This window comes from Amblyomma mixtum, chromosome 4 (genome assembly GCF_055824585.1).
Source record: "Amblyomma mixtum isolate Tamu chromosome 4, ASM5582458v1, whole genome shotgun sequence".
Lineage (NCBI taxonomy): Eukaryota > Metazoa > Arthropoda > Arachnida > Ixodida > Ixodidae > Amblyomma > Amblyomma mixtum.
This window is the reverse complement of record NC_143015.1, coordinates 127,144,105-127,166,475: the sequence shown is the minus strand read 5'-3', so window position 1 is coordinate 127,166,475 and position 22,371 is coordinate 127,144,105. Positions and strand designations below refer to the sequence as shown.

General features: G+C 46.1%; 1 pseudogene; it reads left to right on the top strand.

Moving 5' to 3' along the window:
- LOC149348174 (fatty acid synthase-like) overlaps positions 1-22,371 on the top strand; it is a 52,301-nt pseudogene that overhangs the window by 10,160 nt on the left and 19,770 nt on the right.

Sequence of the window (22,371 nt, the reverse complement as noted above, 5' to 3'; positions counted from 1 at the left end):
CATCTCAAATGTGCTTTGTGCAATCCGACAGGAATCACTTACCCTTCAAGGAAGGCGCAAGAACAGCTTCTCAGGGATGTCTACGCCGAAGCCAATGTAGATCCATGCGAAGTGGGGTACGTTGAAACTCATGGAACTGGAACACAGGCGGGCGACTGCCATGAGTTGGGCGCCGTCAGCAGGGTGTTCTGTGAGCACGGCCGCCAGAACCCGCTCAAGGTTGGGGCTGTAAAGAGCAACGTGGGACATGCTGAAGCCGCCTCAGGTAAAAAAAGACAACGCAATTAGCTTTCAGCACCTAACCAAGTCTCTATATCAGTGGAGACATGCTCTTTGCTTTCCGTCAGACATTAAATGAAGAAATAAAATTAAGCTAACAACCATTAAAATATTAATGAACTCATTCTCGGATCAACCGATAAGTGTATCTATTATTCCGTCAACTTTTTTCTGGAACTTAAATCTTAATAACAAGTCGCGATAATTAGTTTCCCCAACGTATATAAGCTCAGATGCATTTTTCAGCGTGTGCTGTGCATTGCGCGTGACAAAAGCTTTTACACATGTGCTGGTGGTCAGTAGAATGGCTGCTTTTATAACTTATTTCTTAACTGTCGTTTGCAAAGCACTCCTGCAGAGAAATTCTCTAAAAAGAATGCTTTGAAAGGTGGACTACGGCACAGTGGCACCCTTTTCAAGGGTTAATACTTTCCTTCACCGTTTGAACTGGTGGAACCAACCAGGCATCAGCTCTGTCATAACAAGATTAGACGTTCAGCTGCTCTTCATCCTCTGGGCTAGCTGGGTTAAAAGCTTTTTTTTTTTGAAGCAATACTGCATTTTTTCTCACCTTATACCCTAAACAAAGATAGCCTATCTTGTTCGCATTTAGACACATTAGAGCGACAAACGGGCTGACTTGGAAATTAACCAAGTTAAACCAGCATTAAAAGCACGGTAGGGATAAAAGCCAAGCCAAGTTGCACATAAAATATCAATTTTACAGTCAGCACCTGTCTAGACCATCTTTACTGCGGTCGCTGCGTCTTTGATGTCACTTTGGTTCAGCTGGAGCGCTGTTTTTTATGCAAACGTGTCAGGTGGCTGGAACGTAGCTTTATTCAGCGATTGAAATGACACCTAAATGAAGAAAAACCTGCAATAATTGCGGTAAATAAAAAACATTTCCTAGCGGCGCGGTAAAAAGAGAACCCTGTATCCGCTCGCAACACGCTTTACGACCAGCTCTGAGCTGAGCCACCTTCTAGCGCCAACAGGGCGGGGTCGCGGAAATTAACGTAAGAAGATAATCTTATTTCGAGAAATTGAAGGCGAGCGATTTGATGCTGGCGGCCAGTGTAAAGGCTGTCGGGCTATCTCGTGGGATGCGAGCAGCGCAATGGCCGGAGCGAAGATCGATGCAGGTTCGCGGCGGGAGTGACCCTGTCTTCATCCAAAGATAACATTTATACAACATTCCATATTCACATGACCTGTGACGCAACATATGCGCACTTGCCTACGCTAGATCTCCGTTTTACCTTTTATTTAAACTCATTAGGGAGAGTGCTGTACGTTTCATGCAACAACGAATATACACCAACACAATGTTTCATGAAACAAGAAAACAGACCTAGCTACTTCTTCCGTAGCGTTCCGGCTTTCGCACGGGGCGATGGTGTCGTGTCACCTAGGGACCGTGTCAGTACTTTGCGCTCTAGACGGGCTTGCATCGTTCCGAGCTACGAACTGACCTGCTTTCTAACTGTCGGCCTGAGATGTTCCTGTATCAGATGGAAATTCATAGCTACCCCTTCAAATCTCTTGGATTGGAAGACTCCAAGTGTAAAACAACGAGAAATTTGCGTTTTCTCTCCAGTACCACCCCTCACACTGTTCTCACTTAATGAGGCCTTGGTCCATCTGCCCTTTGCTTGAAGCCCTTTACCAACACCGCGGCACCTGGCCTCAGAGACGGCAGTGGTTGTGCCACATGGCAACGATTGAAATTCCTCCACTGTGTTTCTCGGAGCGCCCATTCACGGTTTCGTATAGTCTTAAGGTTGACTGTATGTTTTTCCAAATTTTGAGGGTTCTGCGGTAGCGTCGTACGTTAGCGCCTTCCCATCAGAAGTTGCGCTGGACTTTAAGCCAGGGGCCCTGGAGAGTCCCTGCAAGCTAGAAGAACAAGGTGAGGATAATCAGAATTCAAGAGCAATCTCTTCACTGCCCCTACCATTCTCTCTACTTTCCATTGGCCTTCGGGTACCAGTTTGTCCACTTTTAGGAGCAATCCTTCGGTGACAGTCAGCGTGGCTCACTCGGGGCAGTATGGTCGCAAGACCATTGGTAACGAAGAAAGCTCGGCCAGCTATTGCGGCATAATGTCTTTAGAGTTTTGCGTACTTCATCATTTGGCCGAGCTTTCCATATTTGTTCACAGTGTTACAACTCGACGACGTTTTCCAGGCAGCCTCTTAGGAACGTTTCAAGCTCGCTGACTCTCAGCTTACAGCCAGTCTGCTGCCCTCGAAAAGGTGCCATCGACATTACAACAGCTGTTACAGCAAAACAGTTGCGCCGGGCACAAACACAACTGCAAAATTGATCCTCATCAGCCTCATGCAGAAGCGCTGCATTCGAGGTGGCAGTGTGTGAATAGAACATTTTTCAAGTCTGACAAGTGGCTCATGATCCTTCTCCAACGTCACTCTTCTCGTTGATTGCGGCCATGAAAGAAGGCACTATGTGCACCTTCTTGTTTAGCTGCGTTAGATCAACACTAATTCGCACCCTGCAAGACTGCTTCAAAACAGCAACTATGCCTGCGAACAATTCTGTCGTTTCGTCAACATTTTTAATCAAACCATCTTGCTCCTTTTGCTCTAGCTCCTCCTCAATTGATTCCAGTAAGGGAAGCGGCACGCGACGTGCCGTGTTAATTGCGAAAGAGACCAATTCAACCACCACGTTGATTTTGTACTCTCCGGCGATGACCCCCAGACTGTTGAGCAACTGCAGATAAGATGTCTCGACTGGTTCTTTCGATCTGACTCTGCCTGCAAACTTTAACCCCCATAGTGCCTGGATTGCAGGAAGTCCGAGTAGGGTGGAGCACAGTGGTGAGACATCGCACACCTACTGCTCTACCAATTTCTGTTTCTACTGGACAGTCGTTTTAAATTTCCGTATGACCTGCGAACGTTTTGTGGCTGCTACCTGATAGTGTGACATCTGACTTCTCCATCTTATCAAGTAAGCCTGGTAACGTAGACGGTGCGAAATATACTTCCGCGCCCGACTCTACTTCAGCAAACACCGGCGTACCATTAATTGTGAGCTGGATAAATAGAAAGTTCAAGCTTAAGCTCCTGACTGAACGAATAAAGTAGCCATTACTGGCTTTCTGCAAAGGCAAAATTCGTACCTTCTTAAGTACGCGACCACTTTCTTGCGGCACACGGAAGGGAAATGTCCCGAGAGGCCGAAGTCGTGACTCTTGGCTCACCTCGCCGGGCAGGCTGTACTGACATGCGCCCTTTTGCCGAAGTAGTTACACGGTTTGTCTTGCCCGGTGATTTGTCCTTGGAAGGGTTGACTCATTGAGCTCTCTTTTCGCTTCAGCTGGCCTCTTTTGCTGACAACGTCGAGGTTGCGTTTTCGCTGTAGCAGTAGCTGGAAATCGGTCGCCAGCGTCTCGCGGTACTAGTTGCTGCCTTTCGACGGCGCCTTCAAGGTGGGCTTTCGGCAAAGCGCTGGTCAGTGTGAGACTTGCGTCCACTTGCAACGTCTCTGAGAGCTGCGGATCATGATTACCCATTACGAACCGGTCATGGATCAGGCGCTCTTTAAGACTGCCGTAGTCCAAGCGTGCGGCCAGCGTAGGGGGGAGGGGCACTGGGGTATGTGTTGCAGGCGGCGTCGTCGCTTCGGCGGACGCGGGTGTTGGGAGGCGCGTCTGTTCCTTCCATCTTTCCTCTCACATCTTTCAACTCTCCTTTGTCTGCACGTGGCAGCGATTGTGGCTCAGCTGAGCCAGTTGGCATGCCAGTGCATTTCGTTTTCATCCTTTCTTCAGTCCAAACAAAAACAGCAACAACAGCGTATGCAGCATGGTGAGGAAATGGTCGACAGATTCGGCACTGTCTTCAAGGCGTCTGTGAAAACGCGCTTCTGTAGGTTGGGTTCTAGGTAGCCACGAAGTGCTCGTCGAAGCGCTGCTTCATCACGTCCTAGTTCTTCGCGTCTTTTTCTGACAAGGAAAACGTGCTGAAGATTTTTCTTGCTGCTTTTCCCGTGGTATACAGCAATGTCCGCACCTGCGCTTCATCGCTGCGCGCATTGTGGCCCGGAGCAAGGCCACTCCGATGTGCGCTCATAGTTGAAGCAAGGCAGTGGCTGAATGGTGAACATGCCGTCGCAGTTCTTCAAGCCGCCGCCTTTTGCCATGTTCCGTCGGCTTGGCCAAAAGGTGCCAACACCCACGCAGACGCCGGTACCTTATCTCGGCTAGACAGTCGCCGCTTCGTACACCAAGTCGCGTTATCTCGCGAGCTGAGCGCCGCTCAGCGTCCGGCGCGATGCAATCGACTCAGGCTCTTCGCGGGAGTGACCCGGTCTTTGTTTCACGAGCAAGAGAAGCATATACGAGCCTTTTTCGTTATTTTTTTAATTTCACTCGTTCTTTATCTTTACTTCTGTCCCTATCTTTTTCTCATTTATTCAGGTTCACTTTCTTCTCTTCCCAATTTTTGACATACCCCTTCTGCTTTCTGAAAACCGTTCATCTATTTTTTTTTTCTCGCTTCCTCTCCTCGTCTTTTCTTCCTTCCCGCAGATGCCTGCATCTTGCCTCCTCCCTGCCACCTGCGAGCATGTCGGAAGCTTGTGGGCACGCTGGATCGAACCATGTTTCTTTTCCTCCTTCTTAATTATTAATTCTTTTGGGGCATCTCTGCCCTACAAATCATCTTGGCCCGGTGGTCATTTCTGCCCTTATTTCTTATTTTAGTTGGTTTTTCATAAATTTTGTCTTGGGCCTTGCCCCTTTTCTTGTATTTTCAATTAGTTTAGTGAGCGTTAACCTCTGGTTTCGTGCAGCCTTCCTCTCACATTTATTTTTTCTTTAGTTCATGTTTCTCTTTAGAATTTTACAATAAGGTTGTCCAAGCTAACTTTATCCATGGTTTTACAATATGCCGCGGCAGTCTACGACCACTCGGCCAAATGCGTGTTGCTGGCTGTTATATGGAACAAGTTACATTATTTTTTGTATTGGGCTTATTTGCGTAATTATTCGAGATTAATTAACAAAGTTGGCAAGCAACGAAGATAGGCGAAAATTTTCGCATTGGAATTTTCTCTATCTTCATTGTTTGCGAAGTAGATGAATTAATCTTTGACTAATTATACATTTAAGCCCAACACAAAACAAGCGCGACTTGCTCCATACAATAACCAGCAACATGCATTTTGTCGCGTCGTCTGAGAGTGCTGCGGCATATTTTTGGGCCTTGGCTGAAGTTAGCTGGGACACCGTGTAAAACATTCCGTAGTCACACGACCTTTGACGCAACATATCAGCGGTTGTCATCACCTAAAAGTCTGCGATAGTTAGACAACAACGAAGGCGGAATTATAAGTTGTATCTTACGCTAGTATCTCCACATTCAGAGCGGTTTGCGCGGGGAGACATTTCATGTACAGTACATGATAATATGTGCGTGCTATTGGGCAACCTGCATGTCGCTACTAGTGGAGTAGTGGGCAGCGCGTTGTCACCAAGGCTACGTAATTTCATTAACAATTCCACGTCCTTCATCTCTTTATGGAATGATTTATTCTGTCTTTAAAGCTTTATTTTTAAGAAAATATCAAATTTTACGCATTTCTGCGTGATGCCGTGAACTGAGCTAAAAATGTCGCCAATGTACTGCCGGAATTTTGCTAATGGTTAAGACCTGCACTAAAGTCTAAGACTAATTTTTAACACGGGCTTTGTAGAGAAGTTGGCTACCACGGCGATTGCAGTGTAGGAATGGTCACTTCCCTGGCGCTGGCCACATGATGAAACTTGGCCACCACATGACAGGCCATATGATGTTGCTGCTCTGCGCCTCCTAATCCGCCCTATAATCCTCCGTATGACCGTTTTCACTGAAAATCCATGTTCCATGCTTTGCGTGAGAGAATACGGTAACTTCCAGCAGTTCGCTCTGCGTAGGCGGCGTGTGCAACAAAACTAAGCAAAACCAAGCTTCTGTTTATGCAGCGCTCAAAAGGCGGCGCCACTAGTTTCGCCGTGCCCTTCGTCCTCGCGCCTCACCCTGTATGGACGTCATTGCCACCATCATGGCTCTACGATATCTGATCCCTTTCACTAGCGATGTGCGCAAATGTGGACATAACTTGTGTTTTAGTGCCTTCGGTAAATGCTGGGATATTATGGGCCGTAAATGGCCGCAGTCTATATTTTGGACCTTTGAGATAAGGCACGTTGCACCGCTTTATGCCAGGCATGAGAATTGAACGCAGAAATCCGTTTTTATACCATGGAGGCTACCGCATTTGCCCGAAGCGCCGATCTAGCTCCGGAACGTATGTGCATCTGTTCGCTTGCTTTCTATAAAACAGCGATTTCAAAAGCAAGAAAATCAGCTGAACTGTTTACGCCACGATTTCTACCAGAAACGAGCCAAGAGAAGTACAATGGAGATTCTGAGAACTGTGTATAGCCCTGAGCTGGATACCTCAGGCACCGAAAAAATTGCGTATTTTTCAACGGGAAGATTTGAATTTCTATGTCATCTGTGTGGGCATATCCCGCCCAAAAACCTGAAATTTTGAACGCTTTTCTCCGACAGCATCGTCACTTGTGTCTGAACGGGGTATGGGCCCTTTGCGACACTCTGGAAGTCAGCTTTTCCGCATAGCGCAAACCCTTTCACTATGGCTGCAAAACCGGTTTGGGGGTTTTTGCCGCACCCCTTCCCTACGTTCTTCTGCCGCTTGTTGTGACGATAAAGCCATTGTTTTGCAGTTACAGTCCTCGTCAAAAGTATACAGCCTGAGGGGTTCGCCTCTAAGCCGTTTAGCGGGGCTGCCTAGGATATCTAACAATGCAAAGCTTGGGAGGATTTATGATCGAAACGGTTTATCGGCCAAGAGATTGCGGTCACTGAAGGCCTCGCAAGCAAACCCCTTGGGCTGTATGTTTTGACGGGGGGTGTACCCTCCCGCCGCAGACACAAAAGAAGGAAGCTTTGTCAAAGCAGTGCTCGTTAGTGCGTGCAAAGCATAAGACTTGGAGTAGAACTATTGAGCGCTCCACCCTTCTTCTACCCCAGACTTTCCTTGTCGTCATGGTACAGGTGTTGCGCTGTCCAGGAAAGCTGACCTGAGGAGTTTTGCAAAGTCTCTATAGCACTTCATGAACCCGCCGTCTTCCACACACCACCTTGTCTGTATAGAGAGCAATCCCTGCTTACGGCAGGGCTAACGCACTTTTCACAATGTTCCGAGTATTACTGATATTTCTGCCTTTTGTGATAACCTCCGGATTGGCACTAACTGGACCCAGAGGATGACTAGCATCTTGCGCTCCTCACCGTCTCCTCGCAGGTCTCAGCTCTATTGCCAAGGTGACCGTGGCTATGGAGACTGGCACCATTGCACGAAACCTGCACTTTGCTGAGCCCAACCCGAACATTCCATCTTTGATGGATGGCACAATTGAGGTAGTGGATAATGAGACTGCTCTCCCCGCCGGTCCAGTCGGCATAAATTCTTTCGGCTTCGGCGGAACCAGCGTCCACGCCATTCTGGAACCAAGTCAGTGGCCTCATGTGTACACTATCCCGCGAGTCGACTCTGACATACCGAGGTTGGTCCTAATGGCCGGACGGAGCAAGAAATCACTGACAGTAAGTTTCAAACACCTCCCCTAAATATCACAGTGTGGATGCTTATGTGAAAAGGGCGAAAACGATGTCGACCAAACTACTACTAGAACGATGTTTTCCCAGCTGCATTGAAACGAAATTGGACATCTGTGAAGATTTCATTGTGAACCAGTTTTTTGTGTGAGAGCCGAAGCGGTATTCCAGTTTTTGGTCAGAGCCTTTCAATTTCACAGAGGTGTTAACCCCGACCAGAGGTGCTTGTGTCGAACTCTTGATTTAGAAGTACGCATTATGCTTGCTTTTCTTTGCCTTGGTTTTGCGCCAGCCTGTATCACAACCTGCCGGTACTGGAAGCCCCTTGCTGGAATCAAACTTAGTCATATGGGAGCTTCATGCTGCAACCCCTTCTCACAAACAGGGGAAAAAAAAGAAGGCTGACAGCATGCATAAAAGGACTGATTTCCGGCTTTGCAGTCCGTTAGTGTAACAGCGAAATTAGGTATCCTGCATTTCTGCGACACAGAAACAGCGTTTACCCATGGGTGGCTTGGCTACTCAATGAAAACCATTTTAATTCAACGGCACAACGCATGGATTTGCAACGTCATTCTTTCTCTCTCATTGCTCTATGAGTTGCGTGCTAGCGCCACTGCAGTTTATATCGAGCACCGACCCGCTGGGGTGGTTTACTGGAAATGCTGTTCGGCTGCTCTGCTCTTCGTCCCAGTATGAAATTCTGTCGCGGCTACTGCATTTAGATGCAAGCAAAGTGAAAAAAAAGGACCTCGTATTTTACGATGGTCGAATTTACTGGGGTGGTTGAAGTTAATTCGGAGTCGACCCCTGTGGCTTCTCTCACAATGCATGCACAGCCTCGGGCGTTAAACTCAAGAAAACATATGTCGAGTACCGCCGTCGACCAAGGCGAATGGCAAAAAGAAGGTAACCAAATGAGAAAATGTTTTCACGAATATGCCGCTTCTCGAAGATATTTTGAGAAGGTGGCATCGACATTAACGCCACAATAGAAACACAAAGTTAGGCTGACCTCCACAAAACGTCTTGATTTCACACAACGCGAGAAACTCTCGACGGATGTAGAATAGTTCCTGCTATACTATAGTTCGACATTCAGGACAGCTGCCTGGAACGGGTACGACATGTGAGCACTGACTGAAATTCGAAACAGTCGGCATCTGTTGTTCTTTCAGCCGGCCATCAGTGCCCATGAAGCACACTTTCTGTTAACGTCTGCGGAGGGAAAGCTACGCATCGGTTAAGCTATGCTGCCTTGCGCGCCAAATTGAGCGAAAGCGCTCAAGATGCTCTCTGCATGATGGAGCTGTTGACAAGCGGCAGATGTGCCGGGTCCAGAGAATACGTGTAAATGTTGGACACGGCCAGGTAGGGCACATTTCCGTTGCGCACATAGTTCTTACACGTGGCGCAATGTTGAAACGCGTTTAGATTCGAATCGAGATGTCTGCATGATGGAGCTGTTCACAAGCGGCAGATGTGCCGGGTCCAGAGAATACGTGTAAATGTTGGACACGGCCAGGTAGGGCACATTTCCGTTGCGCACATAGTTCTTACACGTGGCGAAATATTGAAACGTGTTTAGATTCGAAGTACGGTAGACCCGACGAAGGCGTAGTAAAGAGTTCTCCGGTTGCTGGGGTACTGCATTTCCCTGGAACCGTACTCTGTCGCACACGAAGAAAGAATGGCCGAAGAGATTCACCCGCATTTCACGCTCATAATCACAGGTCGCGCCGTCTCACGTTGCACTCTGGGGCTCATTTAGCGGTGGTACTGGCGGCAGCAACACATCGCCCCATCAATTAGCGTTCGTCGGCAGGGCACCGATTCTCGATGTTGCTTTCGGCAGCCTCGCTCCTGCCCACTCTGCGGGCACGTGTCTCGACATCATTAGTGTTGGAATCGCCTGGTTAACCTTCCGGCTTTTCCGTCTTTCGGGTTCTCTCTCTCTGTTGTCTGTTGGGAAAGCCTGTACACCTCTGAAAGCAGCTTCTTCCCGGTTCGCCTCAACGTTCTAGCGTGAGACACTCTGAACAACGCATAGCTTGAAGAGGATTCTGGTGTGGGCTAGTTGGTTCATGCTTAATAAACAGCTTAACACAGCGCTACGGAACGAGTTGTCGTGTGCCTTCTGTCCTCGTTCCGTAACGCAGTGTGACTATGTTTATTATTCATAGCTTGAAGTAGGCCGAGAAGCAGACTGTCCTGATTGTCATCGCCATCACTGCAGCGTACTCTGGACCGTGTGTTAGCAGATGGGCCGTACCCAGACTCCGCGTACGGGCTTCTGAACCGGGTTGGACAACCCAGTGTGAACCAATTCCCGTACCGGGGCTTCGCTCTGGTGTCCGTGGATGGCTCTGAGAGGGATGTCGTCAAGGTCATCGAGCAGGCCCCTAGCGAGAAGCGCCCTGTGTGGTTTGTCTTCACCGGCATGGGATGTCAGTGGAAGGGCATGGCACGGCAGATGATGCACTTCGACGTGTTCGCCCAGTCGATCCGCAAGTCGCACGACCTTCTCACGCATCTTGGCGTCGATCTGATCGACGTGCTGACTGAAGAAAAAGAAAGTTTCCTGCCTATGGCGTCGGTGCAGGCCTCCATCGCAGCCATTCAGGTACGTCCATCCTTCCAACTTTACAGTCTTAACAACAACACGCCTATATGTGGGAGTGAAAAGGAATTAAGGTCTCCTCTAGCGCCCTCCCTTTTAAAAAAGGGACTGCGCTAGAGGACAGCTTACTTCCTTTTTAATCCTTTCTGTTTATACTGTATAGGGTATTGAAGTTGAAATATTGCTGCGTGCATTTTAAGCATGAAATGCTTTTAGCTCCCGTTGTCGGCAGTGTGGTGACGTCACGCCGAGACCGAGAGCCAACATCCGGGCACTGAATTCCACTCATCCGGGCACTGAAACGAGAACATCCGGGCACCGTACGAGATTTAACGAGACAAGACGAGAGCAAGAGGGGAACTCCAGGGCGAGAAGGGCTTCTGGCTAAAAAACTGCTGCCGCGCCATGCCCAATGATGGCGCTGCGGTCCCACACTCACGCATGTAAAAGACCGGCCGCTTGGCCTTCATTCGCGCTGCATATACATTCTTGTCAGGCCTGCGTCTCATCGTGTGCGCGTACGCTTCTGCATCGTCCTGCATTCCAATACCACCACCGTCACAGCTGCTTGCTTAAGCCGAGCAATGGAGCCTGATGAAAGGAGAGGTAGGAAACGTCTTGCGGAAAGCGATCGCTTTACGAGTGACACGCCACAGCAGAAGACGGCTCGCCCCTGCCGACAACGCCATGATTATGCGGCCGCTCCCGAAAGCTACAAGGCCGCCACGGCTCGCGGCTGCCTACCTAAGCCAGCACTATTGCAGGCGATCGCTTCGACGCAACAAGAAGAGTGTGGTGTGGTGTGTTGAACACTAGACCCATTTCAAGATTTTGACTAGTACCATCTACAACCAATGTGTTATACCCGTAAACATTTCATGCTACTCTACTCTCGGTTACGGGAGAGTCAGATGTTTTTTTTCTTTTCATAATGCCTTAATCCGGGCATGTTTTAAATTTCATTTTGTGAAAATGCTGATTCTTTTATAGTTTGTAATTCTCGGAGTGATTTTGCTTCGAACAGCAGCTTTTTGGTTATTCATGTTCAAGTAACAGCGCAAAAAACAGACGGGACGCATAGAACGAGAACACACAACGTGGCCTCGTTGTGTGTTCTCGTTCTATGTGTTTCGCTTCGAGTGGTGCGCATTCCATGTTTGCTTGAATACTGATATATTATCATTAATTGGGGTGTATAGGGAATGCTACAGCACTGGTTTGCAGCTTTCTAGTCTTTACAATGGTGGGAAAAATTGCACCGAGTGACCAACTCGGCTCGCCCATGAAACCCGTGACCTTACGCGGGCTCACTTTGTCTTTTTATGCACCGCACTGAACTGTAGAGCGTTGTATCGTAACCCAAGTTTTGAAAACACGACCACCTAATCGCCCATTAACACCGTAGCGTACGAAGAAGAAACGCCATGCTTTGGGGGCATTAATGCTCGACGTTCTACGTCCGCCGCTTATGAACGTGGGTGGCGCTGATGAACACTCTCAAGGTTAGGTTACTAGTAAACATAAATACCCCCGAAAGCAGAAGGTTTGACAGCCGTCGCCGTAGCTCAGAAGTAGAGCACGGGACGCGTAATTCGGAGGTCGTGGGTTCGGATTCCACCGGCGGCGTGTGGTTGTTTTTCTAATCTGCTTTTCTAATCAATTGGCTTTAAGCGATAACATATTCAGTAATATTATAAATTTATCAACACCACAAAATAAATAAATAAATCAATAAATAAATAAAACTAAAAATCCCCTGTGCCCCTTGGTTTCTGTGGCTGTTGGCTTCTGTCGAAATAATGATCAAGATATAAATGAAATGCATTATTGCAGCGGACTTAAAATTGGGTGAATTTATTCGCCACTGGAGCTGTTATATGTTGCCCGTACGGACAATTAGCAACGGTGCAATAAACTCCACTTTCCAAGTAATTGGTTAGTCGGCGGCGGCCTGCGATTTCCTAATCTTGTCGCTAGAATAAAAATCACCTAGCAGCCGTTCGTGAAGTTTAGAAAGACTTCGGTCTCCGAGCAAGTGCTTATTGATAGTGTAACTGCGGTCCCATTAACACGAGCCATTCACGTTTCTTTAGGTATTTTTCGCGATTAAAATTGTTCGCGCTCGGAAACTCTTCTTCGGCTGCCCTAGATTTTGTATGTAACGAAGAGCCTAAATGGCAGCGTGTCGAAAGAGCAAATGTCGAGTAATAGGAAATGAGACTCTTCATTACCATGAAATTGGGGAGAGCACCCTATGCAATTGCGAGAGTGGTAAGTTTCTTAGTAAAACCCGCAAATGGCAGAGTTGTTGGTTCATGTGATTAATATATCCTGTCAAAGAAAAGAAAAACTAAAGGATGAAGGAACAGCATATCTCGCCGTTCTTTATTCTTTTTTGGTATGTGGCGCTATTGCAAAAATAAGGTTCTTTTGTTCTGTCCATTTTCTGCAGTATTTATCTGCATGCAGAATTCCTACAGTGGATTTTGGTTCCATGCAGTCGTAAAGTTAGTTTGGCCCTTGGGTACAAAGTGTCCTGTTTAACTATGCTGGTACAAGTACAGTGGTTGTGACCCCTCCTTTCGGCAACAGGTGGCGCTTGTTGACACACTCACTGCTGTCGGCATTCAGCCTGACGGCATGGTAGGCCACTCCGTGGGCGAAGTCGGTTGCGCCTATACCGACGGCGGGTTTACGAGCGAAGAGACAGTGTTGTGCGCGTACTGGCGAGGGCGTTGCATTGACCAGGGAAGCCTTCCCAAAGGAGCCATGGCCGCTATCGGTAAGTGCCGCGCTGGCAAACGTTTTCTTGTGAGCAAATTCGGATGTTTTTCATTTTTTTTTTCATTCTGACACCCTTTGTTCACTCCACTAACCATCTGTTGGGACCTCTGCCCTAGTCTTTATCATTCCCTGTAAATTTGCGCCGTTATTTCAATTACTTTATTTTTTACACAAATGCCTTATTTGTACTAGGAGATCGTTTCTCACGAATTGTGCGTACAACACTGCGTTTAGTAAGCCGCAAACATTCCGTGTGACTTATTTGCGTTCCTAGCTCCGCAATAAAAACTTGGATTTTGGCTTTTCCAAGGTCTTTGTAGATCAATGGTGAAAAAATTACTGATTAGAGCCTCTAATTTAACTATAATGCGTAGTGGAATATTTTGGTAGCTTTAGCTTGACAGAATAATTTTACAGGAGTTACATTTTGTAAAGTTCTGTTAATTAAATACCCAAGACGTATTCTCTTAGTCAACGAAAAGTGAGAACAAACTCGTTGTTACTTCAGTGGTGCCCTTCTTACTTCCATGAGCTAGACGACATCTGAATTTGAATAAATTAAGCTTGCCTCTTCGGCTCACATTGCAAAGAATTCCACTAACACCAAGAAGAATATCAAATAAAAGGTGGTAAAAAACTTCACCTTTTCTGCATTGAAAATCGCGCTGAGGACTGGTTCGAAGTGAGACTCGAACAAGTGAGCTGGGATGCAGTCAGAGACAAAGACAGAAAAAGAGAGATGTCAGCCGGTAGAGCTTCGGCTCACTCATAGTGTTCTGAAAGGAGGTAATGAATAGATGAAAAAAAAAGAAAGAAGAAAAGAAGGAAAGAAAGAAAGAAAGAAAGAAGGAAAGGAAGAAAGAAAGAAAGAAAGAAAGAAAGGAAGGAAGAAGGAAATGAAAAGAGAGGAAGAAATGAAGAGAAAGAGAGGAAGAAACAGTCAGAAAGAAAGAGAAAGAAAGAAAGAGAAGGAAAGAAAGAGAAAGAAAGGAAAGAAAGGAAAGAAAGGAAAGAAAGGAAAGAAAGAAAGGCAGAAAGAAAAAAGAGAGAAAGAAAGAAAGAAAGAGAGAAAGAAAGAAAGAAAGAAAGGGAGAACGAAAGAAAGAAAGAGAGAGAAAGAAAGAAAGAGAGAGAGAGAGAAAGAGAGAAAGAAAGGAAGAAAGGAAGAAAAGAAGAAAGGAAGAAAGAAAGAAAGAAAGAAAAGGAAAGAAAGAAAGGAAGAAAGAAAGTAGAGGGTGCGTACTGCGTATTGTCAAAACCAGGTGCGAAATCCGGACGACATACTGAAACAGAAATGGAAGTCAAGGAGACCCGGATATCAAGAAAAGTGCGTAATGGAAGGAACAATGGAACTGGCTTGATTTGAAGAGGAAAACTGAAGCGCAAAGTGAATTGCTAATGTGCGTGTACATTAAAGTTAAATTATATCTCGATAAGCTTCGTGTTCAAAAGCGAGGCAGCGTACAATTTACGCTTTAAGAGTAATCTTGTCATCGCTTGAGCGGTTAGCACCGACATGGACTTGCGTATTTTAATGCAGAAATGCATATAACGGATACATTTTAACTCTCCTTTTTCGCAAATATTTGTCCGCTCGTTTGTCTGCAGCACGAGAAAAATGGAGGAAATAAAACACACGCGGTTTACAAGTCAGTGAATGTAAACGCTAGCTCAATTCTCAGTTTTTCAATTAAAGAGCTTCTCTCTACTCTCTCACATAGTTTAGAGGGACTCTAACCCCGCCACATAGGTACCAATCAGTGTCTCTAAATGCTCGGCTATCTCAGCAAGGCTACCAGTAGTGTTAACTTATTTTACATGGCTATCTTTATTGCTGTACGTTAAATGTTGCAGTTTTCCAGTAATATTTGATATTTTGTCAGCCATATTGCATTGATATTATGTCCAAACTGTGGCTGTATGAATGCAGGGTATCTAGGTCCTAGACAGGTCTCCATCTACAAAAATTGTATTTTCACTGCATTTCATTTCAAACTTTCTGGTTCGTAGTTCTATGTACAAGAATCATTTGCAGTTTAACGGATGCTGTAGATGTTATTTAATATGCTATAATTAATCATTGCTTACGTGTCCTCTTATGCGTCTTTTGGTCAACATAAAAAAAACAACTCGTCATCGCAAAGTTACCACTGGGGGTTAAGCGGACGTTATACTTTCCTTCGAAATCTTCATCACCGCGCTTCATTGTAGGCAACATTATCCCCAATACTTTTTTGGACGTGAAAGAAAAATTCCTTCGCATCAGTGAGTATTTTATACCAGATAGTGCCGTTGTACAGATGAAGAAAAAACTATAAAAAGTGGATAATAAAACGAACAAGCACAGGCGCTTCCTTTCAACTGACTTAAGGAGCATTCGTGCGTTTTTCTCTTCTGCGCATTCCTACGTTGTTTCACCTTCCTGCCGGGCAGAGAGAACTGCGCAATGTTAAACACGCAAAACACCGAAAAAAAAGCAAATTTGGAGTAAGCTTAAGTTCACCGGAAGAGTATGACGTGATAACGTTACAGAACTGCTGCGGTTGCTTGCGGGCCTCCTGGAAAGCCCCATTTCGAAGATATCGAAACGATTGCTGCCATTATATACTGCCCTATGACACATCATTATTCCTATTATTTGGTGACGCCCATTGGAGACAGAAGTTAACTAAGTGTTCCTGTAACGTAACTCGCCTACAGTCCGGTGTGAGGTGCTCGTACAATGCCTCCATCTATTCATCGCAGCGAATGCTCTTCAGTCGTGTAGAGGTAGCATGCATGCCTCCGGACTCAAAGTACGACACTTTGATTCCACTCGGACACCTTATTCGTCTTCTGCGAAACTGGATTTCTATGACGCTAACCTCTCGGCCAATTAGTATTTTGCATTCATAATGACGCCGATGTGGGGTTTTCTGCAAGGTGAGACCTTCACGTTGTCGCTTTAAAAGCGCCAGTAGTTAGTACAGGCAAATATCATTACCACGTGCAGAAAGATAGGATTTGGTTTTGGTTTTATGGGGTTTAACGTCCCAAAGCAACTAAGGCTATGAGCGACGCCGTAGTGGAGGGCTCCGGAAATTTCGACCAGATGGGGTTCTTTAACGTGCACTGACATCGCACAGTACACGGGCCTCTAGAATTTCTCCTCCAAAGAAATTCAACCGCCATTTCTCCTCCAAACAAATTCAACCGCCGCAGCCGGGATCGAACCCGCGTCTTTCGGGTCAGCAGCCGAGCACCATAACCGCTGAGCCACCGCGGCGGCAGAAAGATAGAAATTGAAACATAAGGAGGTCAAAGACGCACGTCTTACAGAAGCGACAATGGCTTCTGAGTCACACAGGACCACCACGCACTCTTTCCGAATAAATGACGTATGCTTTAAGTTTTAGACGAGAGCAAGGGCGCCATGAATCCCTAGACCATACAACGCATTTTTGTCCATGAAACACGGTGTACAAAGGCGAGAAACACAGCCAAGACACAAACACAAGGACGCGAAACATGAAAATTGGTTTCCATTAAATGAAAGGCGCATAACCGCCTAACTTCATCGCGAACACCTCAACCTTGCCATGAAGGAGAAAGCAAGGTGGAAGTGAAAGAAAAGGAGAGGAAGATGGGCGGCCACGGTGATGAAAAACATTATATTCTTTAATGAACTTTGCGCCCATCGAACTGGGAGGGGCTCATTTCAGAGTTCCTAACGCCTTAGACGTGTCACAGTGCAGGGCTCCGGAATAATTTTGGCCATTTGGGGATCTTTAACGTACACTGACATTGCACAGCACACGACAACCTTTTGTGTCGGCCGCAGCGGAAGGACTAGAAACCGGGTAGTCAGTAGCCGAAGCGAAGCGACAGAAGAATCGCTTCTACTAGGAGCTGGCGAGGAACGAGACGGGGAAACATACAGCGGAGTGCCCTGCATGCTGTGCAACCAGTACTTGACAAGGTCGCGGACACTGGCGGCGGTGAAAGCATTACAGGCGCATGTGCTGTCGCTTAAAGTCGACGTTGATAACTTGGTCCCTGTCCTCGTCGTTGGTAGTAAAGACAAGCGCAAGTAAACGGGTGAATAAGAGTTTGTTTATTAGCAACGCTCGGTGTTTATGCATAGCAAGAAACCACAACGCAGTACGAGGGCATTCTAGCGTCGAAGAATTAGTAGAGCTATAGCTTGGTCTAGACGGCAGTGTTCCTTATCACAGACGCCAGTAAGGTTGTAGGTATCACCCTAGATGTAAGCGCAGTAGCAACGTGGCTGTCACGTCATGCGGTTCTATCTTTTTTTCTTTTGATTCAGCCATGTTCGCGTTTCCGACTATATGACGATGTTTATATAGCGTATACATCATGATACGTGGCTTGTCACGGCTGCTTTTTCGGCAGGACTGAAACGCGAAGAGGCGAGGAAGCGCTGCCGTGATGGTGTCGTCCTAGCGTGCCACAACGCCGAAGACTCGACGACTGTGTCTGGTCCAGCCGAACCCGTGTCTGAGTTGGTTCGAGAGCTCAGTGCGGAAGGTGTGTTTGCCCGGGAGGTAGACAGCAACAACGTCGCCTTCCATAGCGAGCACATGGAAAGAATCGCTCCAGCTTTCCGGGATGCCTTGCAGAAGGTGAGGTGTCCGGAGACACGGGCCGGGTAATGGTTTCCGTCTACGTGGAACCAAATTTATTCGATTTTGGTTTATTCTTACATTTGTCATTGTCTGAAGCAACCTGTCACGTTGATTATTGGTTCTTTTCTCAAGTCTAACAATTTGTGTGTGTGTGTGTCGGGGGGGGGGGGGGGGTGAGGCGTGTTATCCATTAGCCAAATGACCTTCGTTCGAGCTGAAGAGGTTACTGCAATAACCACTTCACGTGGCTGCTGTAAGGGAGCTCCATGATAACCTACAAATGGCGCACCCCTCTGAAGGGCCCGTGATTTAGCATGAGAAATCCTACGCAAACCGGCTGCCATTGGTGACCCTGTTAAATTCCGCAGGTGGGAACAACACCAAATTTTTCATATCGCTTTCAAATTATACTATTGCTCCCGTAAAAACAGGAGAATACCTTTTTAAATTAGACATTTCTTTTCTTGCCAAGAAGTGCTCAGTATGAATTTCCAGTGCGCTAGCATTAACGACTAATGTGGATCTCAAAGAAATGTTTAGTTCAATAAATACCTCGGAACATGTATGCTTTCTGCGCGAGCTATAGCCACACAAGAGAAACCACACTAACGTGCGTCTATCGATTTTTTTGCTTGTCGTGAGTTTTTTTATCGCTATCGCTTTTATGCACCAGCTTTCCACTCTCAGCAAGAAATGAAACACGAGCAAAAAAAAAACTTGAAAGACAAGCAACAAAATGAAATGAAATTACTGTACAGATTCTCAATACTTGCACAGCTCAAATTCATGCCGAAGGCTGCCTTTTAGAAGCATTCATCCAACTCTCTTGTATTTCCTGTCCAGGAGCTAATATATTCGTGTTTTTATGCTAGAATTTCAGTTCTCTTTTCTGCGTTTCCTTTTGTTGCGGATGTAATAATGCAGTCGCAATGAAAGCTACAACGCTGCTTAAATAAATGCTGTTATTGAAACTAGGGGCCAATGAAATGGATGCAAGCTCAAGATTGAGCTTTCTTTCAGAAGCTCTACATTCAATTACGCACGACCTCAGGGTGATTTTTTACTAGTTGGTCAAAGATCACTGTAAAACGACAGCTCATAACTGGGAGGAACATGGCATACTTGTGGTGCATTCCTTAAGTACTTGGAATTTTGCTTTCTTGTTTTCTTGAGCAGATAGTGCTGAAGCCGAAGCGTCGAAGCGAGCGCTGGATCAGTTCTTCGGTGCCAGAGAGGCCGATGGTGTGATCCTACCGCCCAGTACTGTTCGGTCGAGTATCACGTAAACAATCTTGTTGTGCCGGTACTCTTCCACGAGGCTCTCCAGCACGTCCCAAAGGATGCCATCCTGATAGAGGTCGCACCACACTGCCTTTTGCAGGTGAATACCCGTTCTAATATTTGAAAAACGTGTGGCCGTCGACCGTCCAATTTTTGGACAGAAATATAGAGTCTAGCGCTGAAGTCCGAAGCCAATCGGCGGTGAGGTCGGAGCACATCGACGAGTTCCTGATTATTGCGACGAAAAGGAAAAGCTAGTGTGCGCAGTGTATCTCACTTTAAAAGACTCTCCTGAACTTGGATAGGAGTTAGAACGGAAAGGATTTAACGCAAATGTGGGTAGAGAATTGAGAAGTATGGTTGGTTGGTTGGTTTATGGGGTTTAACGTCCCGAAGCGACTAAGGCTATGAGAGACGCCGTAGTGAAAGGCTCCGGAAATTTCGACCACCTGGGGTTCTTTAACGTGCACTGACATCGCACAGTAACACGGGCCTCTAGAATTTTTTCCTCCAAAGAAATTCTAGCCGCTGCGGCCGGGATCGAACCCGCGTTTTTTGGGTCAGCAGTCAAGCACCATAATTGTGCTTAGGCGCCCGACGTAGTTACACACCAAAGTTCTGGAGTCTGTGGACTTACTTGCTCGCCTTGAAAGGTAGGCGAAACAACATCCATTTTTAAAGAAATAGCGGGTGTTGAACACGGACAGAAACTTTGGAGAACGCGTGCTCATTTTCTTCGAAATAATTTGACTTGCATCAACTTACTGCTTCCAACCTGCCGTCTTTGGGCGACGTATGAAAGATTGTCTTTCTTCTAGATTTCAAGGATGCTCGAGCTCACGCGTGATATCGTGTATAGTTGAGTCTAGTCGCGCTGTTCGTGAAGTAAGGCAAATACGCGTTGCTCTGCTGTATTTGTTTCATTTACAGATGGTGCGCCTTTCAACTTTGACATACAGCAGGCTGGGCATGATAGCAGAAAAACGTTCTTTCACAAATTAAAAAAAATAGACAAAGAATTTACAAACACAACGGAATGTAATAAGTGACCATAAACACCTAATTTTAGTTCGGTATTCTTCTTTCAAATGATGATTTTCATATTTCAATATATGATCCATCACATAGTATTCGAATACGAATCTCCAAATAATGAAAATTTAATTTCTTCTTCACTGAGTTTTCTTTTCGGTCTCATCACCTGAACAACATCTGTGTCGTGTTCGGAGTATTTGGTTACGCGAGACACACACACAAAAAAACACAATATAGCCGCTGATACGTGTTCTATGTCCTTCTAGCTCCTGAAGTAGGCTTGCCTTAATGTTGTAGTAAGTAAAAACAACGTGTTAGTTAATAGACCGCATTTTTTTCGGCATCAAGTGACCTAAAGATTTCGAACGCGTCAGAGCTATCATTCCATTGATGAAACGGAAACCTGAATAGCATGAGAAAAGAAATTCAATAATAAATTGTAACGGTTGTAGATGGATAGGACGTCATGAAACATTTATTCTAATGTATAACACCCCGCCGCGGTGGCTCAGTGGTTATAGCGCTGGGCTGCTGGCCCGAAAGACTCGGGTTCGATCCCGGCTGCGGCGGCCAAATTTCGATGGAGGCGAAATTCTAGAAACCCGTGTACTGTGCGATGTCAGTGCACGTTAAAGAGTCCCAGGTTGTCGATGTTTCCGGCGCCCTTCGCTACGCCATCCCCCATAGCCTGCGTCGCTTTGGGACGTTGAACCCCGATAAACCAAACCAAACCAATCTAATGTATAACGGATCATCTGAAAGAAGCAAACATACAGGGTGTTTCACCTAAGACTTTCTGCAATTTTTAAAAATAAGCTATTTGAATTAGATGCGTGCTTTTTCTGGCATAGCATTGTCAGTGGTGTAGTACATCATAATGCAGCTAAGGCGTGCTAACTAGCAGGCTCGTTAACCAATATTTAATAGTTAACTTTTAAACTATTACCGTTGGGCTCCTTAATTATTGAGAGGCATGTAGCCCACTGTAAGTAATGTCCATATCTTTTTTTAGAATTTCGAGAACGCGATTATCCTCGGCGCTGCGGCCCAACAAATTTCGCCTATATTGCGCCAAAATACATGCGGTTTGAGAAGCTTGCAGGTAAAGCAACCTCTCCAGTGAACCTAATTCGTCGAGATAGCCAGAATTTGTTGGGCCACAGCGCCGAGGATAATCGCGTTCTTGAAATTCTAAAAACGGATATGGACATCACTTACGGTGTGCTACATGCCTCTCAATAATTAAGGAGCCCAACGGTAATAGTTTAAAAGTTAACTATTAAATGTTGGTTAAGAAGCCTGCTAGTTAGCACGTCTTAGCTTCATTATGATGTACTACACCGCTCACAAAGCTATGCCAGAAAAAGCGCGCATCTAACTCAAATAGCTTATTTTTAAAATTGCAGAAAGTCTTAGGTGAAACGCCCTGTATAATTAAACTTGGTTGTCTATGGTCCTTTAAAAAGCAGCACCTGGGGGAAGCCCGCTCAGGGCTTCACTACTTCGCTGACCACATCACTAAAAATTTGGTTTTATAAATCATTGAACAGAAACGATACGTGATAATTTCTTGATTACCTTTTAACTTAGCTGAAAAAAAAGGCCAGAAAAGGCGAAGTTGCTCATCGAGGAAGTCCAAAGGGTGGTGTTCATGGATCTAGGCTCACCTCTACGGTGGACCTGTATCCGGCCGTACGAATACATGCAAATCGTGCGTACGCCAGTCGAGCACGTCATATAAAAATACTGCGAAAATTGGACGATGTGAGTGCCCGGTACTGAGGTGGTGCTCACACTTGATTCCTGCTTCATATAAACATTAAGCATGTTCAGTGGGGTTGGCAATAGTGCATCATAACCGATAACTCACGAGCTCTTTTTTTTTTGCTTTATGCAAATGTGGTCACACATGAACCTTACTTTATAACAATATTTCTCAGTACATTCTCTGATATCTGTCAATACATATAATTCGGCTGCTGTGCCATTGGAGGCACTGGAAATGGAATGACAAAGCCAGAACAGCAGGGTGTAAAATAAAGCGTTACATACTGTACCAGGAGGATATGTGGCCTCGAGTGGCGAAAAG